The sequence below is a fragment of the Jatropha curcas genome, chromosome 9 (genome assembly GCF_041381405.1).
Source record: "Jatropha curcas cultivar XTBG-Jc1 chromosome 9, XTBG_Jcur_1.0, whole genome shotgun sequence".
Taxonomy (NCBI): Eukaryota; Viridiplantae; Streptophyta; class Magnoliopsida; order Malpighiales; family Euphorbiaceae; genus Jatropha; species Jatropha curcas.
In genome coordinates this window covers 11,280,563-11,290,083 of record NC_143159.1, presented here as the reverse complement: position 1 = coordinate 11,290,083, position 9,521 = coordinate 11,280,563, and the positions used below count along the sequence as shown (strand labels likewise).

General features: G+C 35.6%; 1 long non-coding RNA gene across 1 annotated transcript; it reads right to left on the bottom strand.

Annotated features, from left to right (window-relative positions):
* Window positions 1-1,783: 1,783 nt before the first annotated feature.
* Window positions 1,784-3,982, bottom strand: LOC110009670 (uncharacterized). The gene is made up of 2 exons (XR_002284555.3): window positions 2,224-3,982; window positions 1,784-2,089 (listed from the first exon to the last, which is right to left on the bottom strand). It is a non-coding gene; the product is annotated as an uncharacterized LOC110009670 (long non-coding RNA).
* Between the last annotated feature and the right edge of the window lie 5,539 nt (window positions 3,983-9,521).

The following is a 9,521-nucleotide window of genomic DNA, read 5'->3' as shown; positions in this document are numbered from 1 at the left end:
TAACGTTATTTTTTCTAAATTTTTACTCCAGGTTTTGTCCTTAAAAAGAGTTGGAAAAACATCGGAATGTGCAATTGTTGCATGGAAAATGTGGGCTGCTCGTAATAATGAGCTATGGCAGCACCTTAGTCTATCTCCTACTCAAATACATGTTGTAGCAGTTAAATGGTGTGAAGATTGGAAATGTGCTCACGTTGAAGAGATCCCAACTGCTAGTTCGATATGCTCTCATCAACATCCAGGCAGTATGATTTCAGGTCTACAGGGACGTCGTCTACAACCTGTGGCTAATGTTATGGTTCATTCGATTGGTTGTGCCAAGTGGATGGTGCGATTTTCTCTGCCCAAGACTATGTGGGCTTTGGTTTTGTTATTGAAAATGCTGAAGGTATATTTCAAAGAGCGGTATCTGGATTCTCAGAAGGTAATGGTTCGCGGGCGATCATTGAGGCCCTTGCCTGCATCAATGTCTTTTGTTTGTAGCTGAGTTTTTACCTCCTAACGTATGCTTTATTTCGGACTGTCAACAAGTTGTCCAGGCTCTATTTAATCATACTCTTGATAATTCTGAGTTACGAGTTTTGCTTTCTGATTGTAGACATATTTTAGATTCTCGTGTTGATATTTCTGTGCAATGGGTTCGTAGGCAAGCAACTTTGACAGCTCATACTCTAGCTAGAGCTTCCATTGCTCATTCTTGCTTTTAGGTTTGGGATGATATTCCTGTATATTTGTTGGACTATTATTAAGTTAATGAAGCTTTTGGTTTCTTCAAAAAAAAAAAAAAAAATGATAAAAAAAGTCCATTGACTTCTAAAGCAATTATAAATACTATATCAGCGAATAGTACAATTACTAGAGAGAGAGACTTTTTACCTATTCAGAATGCTAAAAGCCAAACAATATAATTAATAAATATAGAGTTTTGACCCGATTAAAACTTTAAAAACTAGCTTAGAAGCTATTGGTAAACTAGGCCTTAACACTCTCTTCGTCATAAATATAAGTTATTTGAATTTATTGCAATTGAAAAAGCAATTGATTTTCATAAACTAAAATAAAATATTTATTAATTTGATTAAATTACCTCTTAAAATATTACACAATAACTAGTTCATTTAATACAAATAAGGTAAGACATTGTAATAAATGTCATATTTTGAAACTTTATTTTAAAAAATGTCAGTTTGACCTAAATATCAAATTAAACTCATTTTCGCTATCCATTTACTATTTTACCATTTTATTGTCGTTGTTGTCGTTGTCGCCGCTTATCATCATTGCTGTTGTTGTCTTCTTTGTAAAATCACAAAAGCTGTATAAGTATAGTTTGGGAATTACTAATTTATTTTTAACCAATATTAACACTCTCTTAATTTTTTTATTTTTTTATTTTTGACATTTCTTAAATATAGAAACCTAATTTCTAACATTTGCTAAGTTGCCCCTAAAATTCATTATCCTCCAAATCCAAGTATAAACAAATTCAATTCTAGTAAAAATTATTTCTATTTGTATAGCGACAATTCTCCTCGATTTATTTTCATTCCATCAAAGTTAAATAATTTATTTTCTCTTCCTTTTTGTTATTATTTTTAAAAATTTTTAAATACCATCCTAATGTAAATATTTACTCATCTCTTTGTTTAGGAAAGATCTTAATTTCACTCAAGGTTGCTCAAATTATGAGCCTCACTTTACAATCCTTCATCTTAATATTGTTTTTAAAACTGTCTTAAGTTACATATTTGTAATACAAAAGTCATTTTGGTAGAAAAAACTGTTGAACACTTGACGTGGCTTGCCGAAATTATTTTAAAAATAATATTTTGACCACATCAGCAATAACTTCAAAATTTGATTTTCTCACTCTTGACCCAAAGATTTAACTTTTCTATCCTATTTCTTCTCTCCTGCCCTATTCCTTCTCCAACACCAATCAAACTAAACTACTAAGCACAAAACCCAAAATAAAATCCAATGCAACCTCTGTCAAATATTGACTACCCTGCTTAGGCCCAAGCTCTGGCTCCATCAAAGCATTCAATCCACTTTTTTCAACAACTGCATCAAATGCCTCACCTGCAAACTGGTAAACAAAGTAACAGTCAGTAAAATAATAATAAGATTAAAACAAATAATGAGAATGAAATTTAAAGCATTTGAAAATGTTTCCAGAAGTTTTCAAAATACACAGAAATAGTAAACATTTCCCAAACGGACCTGCATGGTGGTCATGTCCATTATGCGCCACCGCATCCCAGGCCGTTTTCTCACATTCCTCCTAAGTATGTCGGGAATCACAACTTTCGAGAAATCAATATTAGTAATATCTTTAACCTTGCGTCGTATAAATGCTCTGATAATCTCGAACTGCTGCAACTAGGCAAAAGAACTTGCAGCGAAGTAGGGGCAATAGCTCCGTCGAGGATGGAGAGAAGAGGTTATCGGAGCACAGTCCACTCAGCGTACCACTCGAATGAATCATTGCTGCCTCTAATCAACTAACGACAAGTTAATTTTAATATTTAATATATTAAATTTAAAATAAAAAATAAGAAAATATATAAAATATAAATATAAATAGAAAAATATATAATACAGAAAGATATAATATAGAAATATTATATATAAAATTATCGTGTCGTTATGTCGTACGACCACATGTAACCATAGACAGCGTATAGGGTAGGAGAGACGAAATAGGGTAGGAGGGAAGAAATACAGTAGAAAAAGTTAAATGTTTTGGTTAGAGAAAAATCAAACTTTGAATTTATTACTAATGTGAGCAAAATATTATTTTAAAAATATCTTTAGCAAGCCGCGTCAGGTGTCTGATAACTTTTCCTGCTAAAATGACTTTTGTGTTATAAATATATAAGTTAAAACAGTTTTAAAAGACAATGAAGATGAGGACTGTAAAATGAATACCCTGTAAATTAGGGCACTTCAAATGAAATTAAACCGAAAATAAGCCTTTGTACCAAATGTTCAACAAAGATATTAAGTAAATGTCTTAATGGTTTTCTTATTCTTGATATTATAATAATAATATTATTAAGTAACAAATACTAGGCAATGAAATTTTCTCTCATGCTCTCTCTTACTCTCGATGAACCAACACCTAGGGCGAAGGATAACCAAATTACAAAGAAAGTTAAGCACATGGAGGCTAATACTCCCTTTCTCAATCCTCCCTAGGTTGCGTCGATTTCTTTTCGAGATAAGATAGTACAACGCGCGGACATGGATATGGATGAACAAATTTAGACTCCTCTTGTGATGAATGCCCAACTGAGAAGTTTGTAATCAACATATCGGGTTCTATTCTGATTATCAGAATTCAAAGGACTTTTAAGATCATCTCTCTAGGAAGTGGAGACTTTCAGTAGTGATAAAACTATGGGGCCAGAAAATTGGATACAAGGCAATGTAATTGAGAACTTCTAATCTTTAGAAACCTAATGGAATGAAACTTCTAGATATGGGGAATGACCTCTTCCTTGTCAAATTTGATCAGGAAACAGATTACTATCGTGCCTTGCTTGAGGGACCTTTGACCATGCTAGGGAGTTATTTGATAGTTCAGCCCTGGGCACTGAAGTTTAGAGTGGACAATTTTTCCTTTCAAAAAATTGTAGTATGGGCAAGACTCCCAAGCCTTCCCTTACACTTGTATCACAGGAAGCTGCTTAGAGTGATTGGAGACGTTATTCATAAAGTGGTTAAGATAGACTATTAGACAGAGGATGCTTTAAATGAGAAGTTTCCTAGATTAGCCATTTGGGTGGAGTTCCACTGGTTTCTAAGTTCATCATTAATGACTTTGAACAAACAGTTGAATATGAAGGGCAGAGAAATGTTATTCTTATGGCAGAATAGGTCATAGAGAAAACTTATGTCCACTAAGGGAAGAGAATCAAGGTAGAAACCAAATGGATGCAATTGAAAAGAGCAATGAAAGTAGAGGAAATGAACATGCCTCAGGTTTTGGGCCATGGATGGTGGTCCAATGAAAGCCCCACCGCTGGTAGTGGAGCACCAAGGAGAGACAAATAGGAGATCATCATTTTGGAAAAGTCGGATCAAGGTTTTGGATTTTAGGCAAGGATGGTGCCTACTGCTTAGAAATGTCAATGAGTTGGGTATCTGCTTAAAATCCACTCTCAAGAATCCAAACCCAATTAAAAATTAGATACTCAAACCCATCTAAAAATTCATCTTTAGTATCAGAATCCGTTCCCAAACCCAATTACAATTACCCATTTAAATACGCGTTTAACATTAAAATATATATATTTTTTTATTTTTCAAAAATAAAAAGTAAGGTAAGAATTTATAAAATTATTATTTTGATTAACAAAAATATAACATAAATATTAAATATAATTATAGCATTAATTATAATTAAAAAAGTGTGTGTATATATAATTCTCTTTTAAAAATTATTTTATATATTTTTTGAATATTAATTAAACGGGTAACAGGTAGTAGGTACCCAAGTCCTTAAATTTGAACCTGATGTGTGTAGTAAAACAAATTATTCAAACCCGTCCCAAATCCGTTTATTCACTATTTGAATCCGCTAAAATCGAATCAGATTGGATCCGATACTTGCCGGTTGGATAAAATTGCCATCCCTAATGGTGCCATCAACAATAATGAGAGGGAAGAAAATATGGAAGCTGTTAGTGTTTGTATGGAAAGTCACCATCCCCAACCACGAAAAATCTCTAACTATCAATCAAGCACTGATTCTCGAAGGATCCAGTTTCCTAATAGTAAAACTAAAGAGAACAGAGGAAATTCACTCATGCACCAACCCACTATTGGAAACAAACGACCAAAATCCCCAACTAAACCTGAAAAGCCTACCCTTGGTAATTTCTTTGCTTTTAAAACTAGAAACCTGATGGAAGTATCAATGGTCTCCATTAGTAATAAATTAAATTCAAACCATCACACAACAGTTAGAGTATTCCCTTCTCCCCAAACCTAATCCCACCAAAAATTTCTCTCCCACAAAAGCATATATTCCTGTGCATCCTCCTTTCTTCTAGGGGAAAGGGAATAATGAAGAGGATGATATGGATGAATTTGAAGATATTGAAGATGCAAAGGATATTGTGGAATTCTCTATCAATAACGATCACCAAGACCTGATTATTGATGTTTTAATAGGCTTTTGTGTTTTCTTTGCGTTTATCTTATATCGATGTCTATTATGATTTGGAATTGCCAGGGAGTAGGAAGTAGCATTTTCCTAGGCACTCTCAAACTTTTATTTCTACTCATAAGCCATATTTCTGATTCTATTGAAGCCTAGAACTAGTGGAGGAATGGCAGATTCCACATTCAGAAAATTGGATTTAATCGCTCTCATAGAGTCGAAGCTTCAAGTTTTGCAGCTTTAACTTGGCTATTGTGGGATGAGGAATGGGATATTCAAATTCTAATCAACAACTCTCAATTCATTCATTTTGGTATATCCAAGTTTGGAAAGCCATTAATGGAAGCTACTGCAATACATGCTAGCCCTCAGCCGTTGAAAAGAATGTCATTATGGAAGGAGCTCGAGGATATTAATAGTACTATGATAAATTCGTAGATTCTCCTAGGTGATTTTAATGCTATTCTAAGCTCATCAGAAAGAAAGGGGGGGGGGGGGGGGGGGGGTGGTGTCTAAGAAGAGTTCAGGAATTAGTAAAATCATTGCTAATAATTGGTATTACAATTCTCAACTCATTGACCTTGGTTTTAGAGGATCTCAATTCACCTGGAAAAGAGGTAACCTACTAGAAAGATTAGATCAGGCTCTTTCTGATTCTCCTTGGCAGCTTAGCTTTTCGGAAGCTACACTCTCTCATCGGGCAGAATTATTTTCGATCGCTGACCTCTTTTACTGAATCTTAATTTAAACGGAAGCCTTGCAATACCTCTCCCTTCCAGTTTATGGCTGCTTGGCTTTCTCATTCGGACTTCACCAGCTTTGTGACTAAGAATTGGAATAATGATGACTCTCTCATGGCATCTCTCTTGGGATTCACTAGTAAACTCAAAAGATCAAATCATGAATTTTTTTTTTTTAATATTTTCTATAAAAAACGTAGACTTATGGCCCACATTGAGGGTATTTCAGTGGAAGCTTAACTTGGGACATTATCCTTCTCTGGTGAAATTAGAGTTGAATCTCAAAAGAGAATTGGAGGTTATACTGAAAAGAGAAGAATTGTTGTGGTATTAGAAGTCGAGATCTAACTGGTTAGTGGATGGAGACATGAGTACCTCTTTTTTCACTTGAAAAATCATTCATAAGAGAAGGCATAACAAGATTGAGGCTCTCAAGAATGATTCAGAAATTGGTTTGAGGATCAGTCACTTATTTTGAATATGGCTTTCAGTTTCTATTATAAGTTGTATTCAGTAGAACCTTGTCCAGCAAACTCCTTTCCTTTGAATAATGATTTTTTGGTTATTCCTAACTCTTTATTACAGGATTTAGCGAGCTATGTAAATTTGTTAGAAGTGCAAAGAAGCTCTTTTTGACATGAAACCATGGAAGGCCCCGGGAATAGATGGCTTTCAAGCCAGGTTTTTCCAGATTACTAGAACATAATTGGTGATATTATTTTAAGAGAAATTAAAGGGGTTTTTTTTTATGGGAAGTAACACAAAATCTGACCTCACAACAAAAACTTCCCCCCTTGAATGAATCTATTAGGAGTAACAATGAGCAACAAATTCAAGCAACACAAGCTGTCCCAAATCATACACAATCAAAAATAACATTCACCACATGAACAAAAATCTTTTTACGTGGAGAACTCCTCCGGTGTGAAGGATAAAAACCACGGGACCTCTCCTCCGGTCCAAGGAAATAAAGTTCACTATCACAAATATTGTCTTACAACTTACAACAAGCTACAACCATCAAAAATATGTAGCTATACCACAAACAACCACAAATAAATGTGTGGGAACACAATAGAGTGATCACAAAACACAGCTGCTGTTCTCAATACATTTAAAAATGTTCTACTCATCCAAAAATTAAACTGATCAGCCAGAATCAAGAGTTGGATGTTAGGAACAAGCTCACCAAAAATCAGCTCAATCCGACAAAGGATGACTGCCGAAAATGCTGAAGAAGATGAAGCTATGCAGAGCTAGAAGCAGAACAAGACAGCTTCGGATTCAGACCCAGAACTCAATCTCTGAACCTCCAAATGAAAATCCCTACGGTGAGAATCAAGAACAGAGAGCAAAGAACAACATATCCAAAAAGCACAACGATCCAACGGTTGAAACTCCAGGAATCTCCAGAACACGGTGGCTGGTGCTGGATGGGGCTGTGCAGAAAAACCCTCTCCTCTCCTCTGTTTTTCTCACACGATTTCTGGTTGTATGTCGATCAAATGAGAGCCAAAAAATATTAGGAATATGGCTGTTAGTTGAGGGGCATAATTGTAAAACAATAATTAGTTAGTGGACTTCAAAATATGGGCTTTTACCACATAGGAAGGGAACCCAAACCCAACAATTCTCCCCCTTCCCGACTATGTGGAAGAGATGCCCAAACCGGCACTCAAACGGCATATTTCAAACTTCATTCTTGGTAGAGACTTTGTGCACATATCAGCACCATTATCATCCGTATGAATCTTCTCAAGCTCAATTGACTTAGAATCCAAAACATCACGGATCCAATGATATCTCACATCAATATGTTTAGATCTACCATGAAAAGTTGGATTCTTACCAAGATGAATAGCACTCTGGCTATCGCAAAATAAAACATACCTTTCCTGAGTAAAGCCAAGCTCATTCACAAATTTTTTCATCCATAGCAACTCCTTGCATGCTTCAGTAGCTGCAATGAACTCAGCCTCTGTAGTAGATAAAGCAATACATTTTTGCAACCTGGATTGCCATGCCACAGCTCCCCCTGCAAATGTAATCAAGTACCCAGAAGTAGACTTTCTAGAATCAATATCCCCAGCCATATCAGAATCAGTGTAACCACAAAGCATAAGCTTTTCAGACCCAAAACACAACTTCAAACCTGAAGTACCACGAAGATATCTCAATATCCATTTAACTGCATTCCAATGCTCCTTACCTGGATTAGAAAGAAATCTACTAACTGTACCAACTGCATGAGCTATATCTGGTCTAGTACAAACCATAGCATACATCAAACTTCCTACTGCAGATGCATAAGGAACCTTTTGCATGAATTCTTTCTCTTGCTCATTGGAAGGAGACTGCTTCACACTCAATCTAATAGATGTAGGGAGAGGTGTACTTACAGCCTTAGCCTTAGCCATATTGAACCGTTGTAGTACCTTCTCAATATACTTCTCTTGTGAAAGCCATAATTTCTTGCATCTTCTGTCACGAATGACCTTTATGCCAAGAATCTGCTTTGCCGGGCCTAAATCCTTCATAGAAAAAGACTTGCTCAAGTCTTTCTTCAAATTCATAATTCTGGAGGAGTTAGGACCTACAATAAGCATATCATCAACATACAACAGCAAAATGATAAAGTCATTGTCAGAAAAACTTTGCACAAAAACACAATGATCAGAAGTAGTCTTTTTGTAGCCTTGCTGAACCATAACAGACTCAAACTTCTTATACCACTGCCTTGGTGCTTGTTTTAAACCATACAAGCTCTTTTTCAACTTGCAAACATAATTTTCTTTGCCCTTCACCACAAAACCTTCAGGCTGCTCCATATAAATTTCCTCTTCTAAGTCACCATGAAGAAATGCAGTTTTCACATCCATCTGCTCAATCTCTAAATCAAGTGTAGCAGCTAAACCCAAGATAACCCTGATGGAAGACATCTTAACCACTGGTGAGAAAATTTCTTCAAAATCAATCCCTTTTCTCTGACTAAAGCCCTTGACAACTAATCTCGCTTTATACCGAGGGGATGATGAATTCTCTTCATGCTTCACCTTATAGATCCACCTATTCTTCAAGGCTTTTCTATCTTTAGGAAGCTTCACCAGTTCAAAAGTATCATTGTCATATAAGGATTGCATTTCATCTTTCATAGCAATAATCCATTTTGTCTTTTCCTCACTCTCAACAGCTTCTTGGTAGCATTTTGGCTCATCTGCATCTGTCAACAATACATACTCATTAGGAGAATACCTTGTAGATGGAATATGATTTCTGGTAGACCTTCTGACTGGAGCCTCTTGTTGTCCCTCAAGTGTCTCATACTGATCATCAGTTGCATCATCTATAGGAATATCAACCTCATCTGCCTCTTCAGTATTATCCTGAAGATCAACCTGATTTCTAACATCAACTGCAGCAGGTGTTGAAGCTGACGGAACTGGATCTACATCAACCAAGCTGTTATTTTGAGGTTTTGGTTTCTCCACTTTGCCAATATCTTCAATGTCTGATTTTCAATAAAGACCACATCACGGCTTCTATAAACTTTCTTCTCAATAGGATCATAACACCTATAGCCAAACTCATCTTGACCGTAGCCAATGAAGATA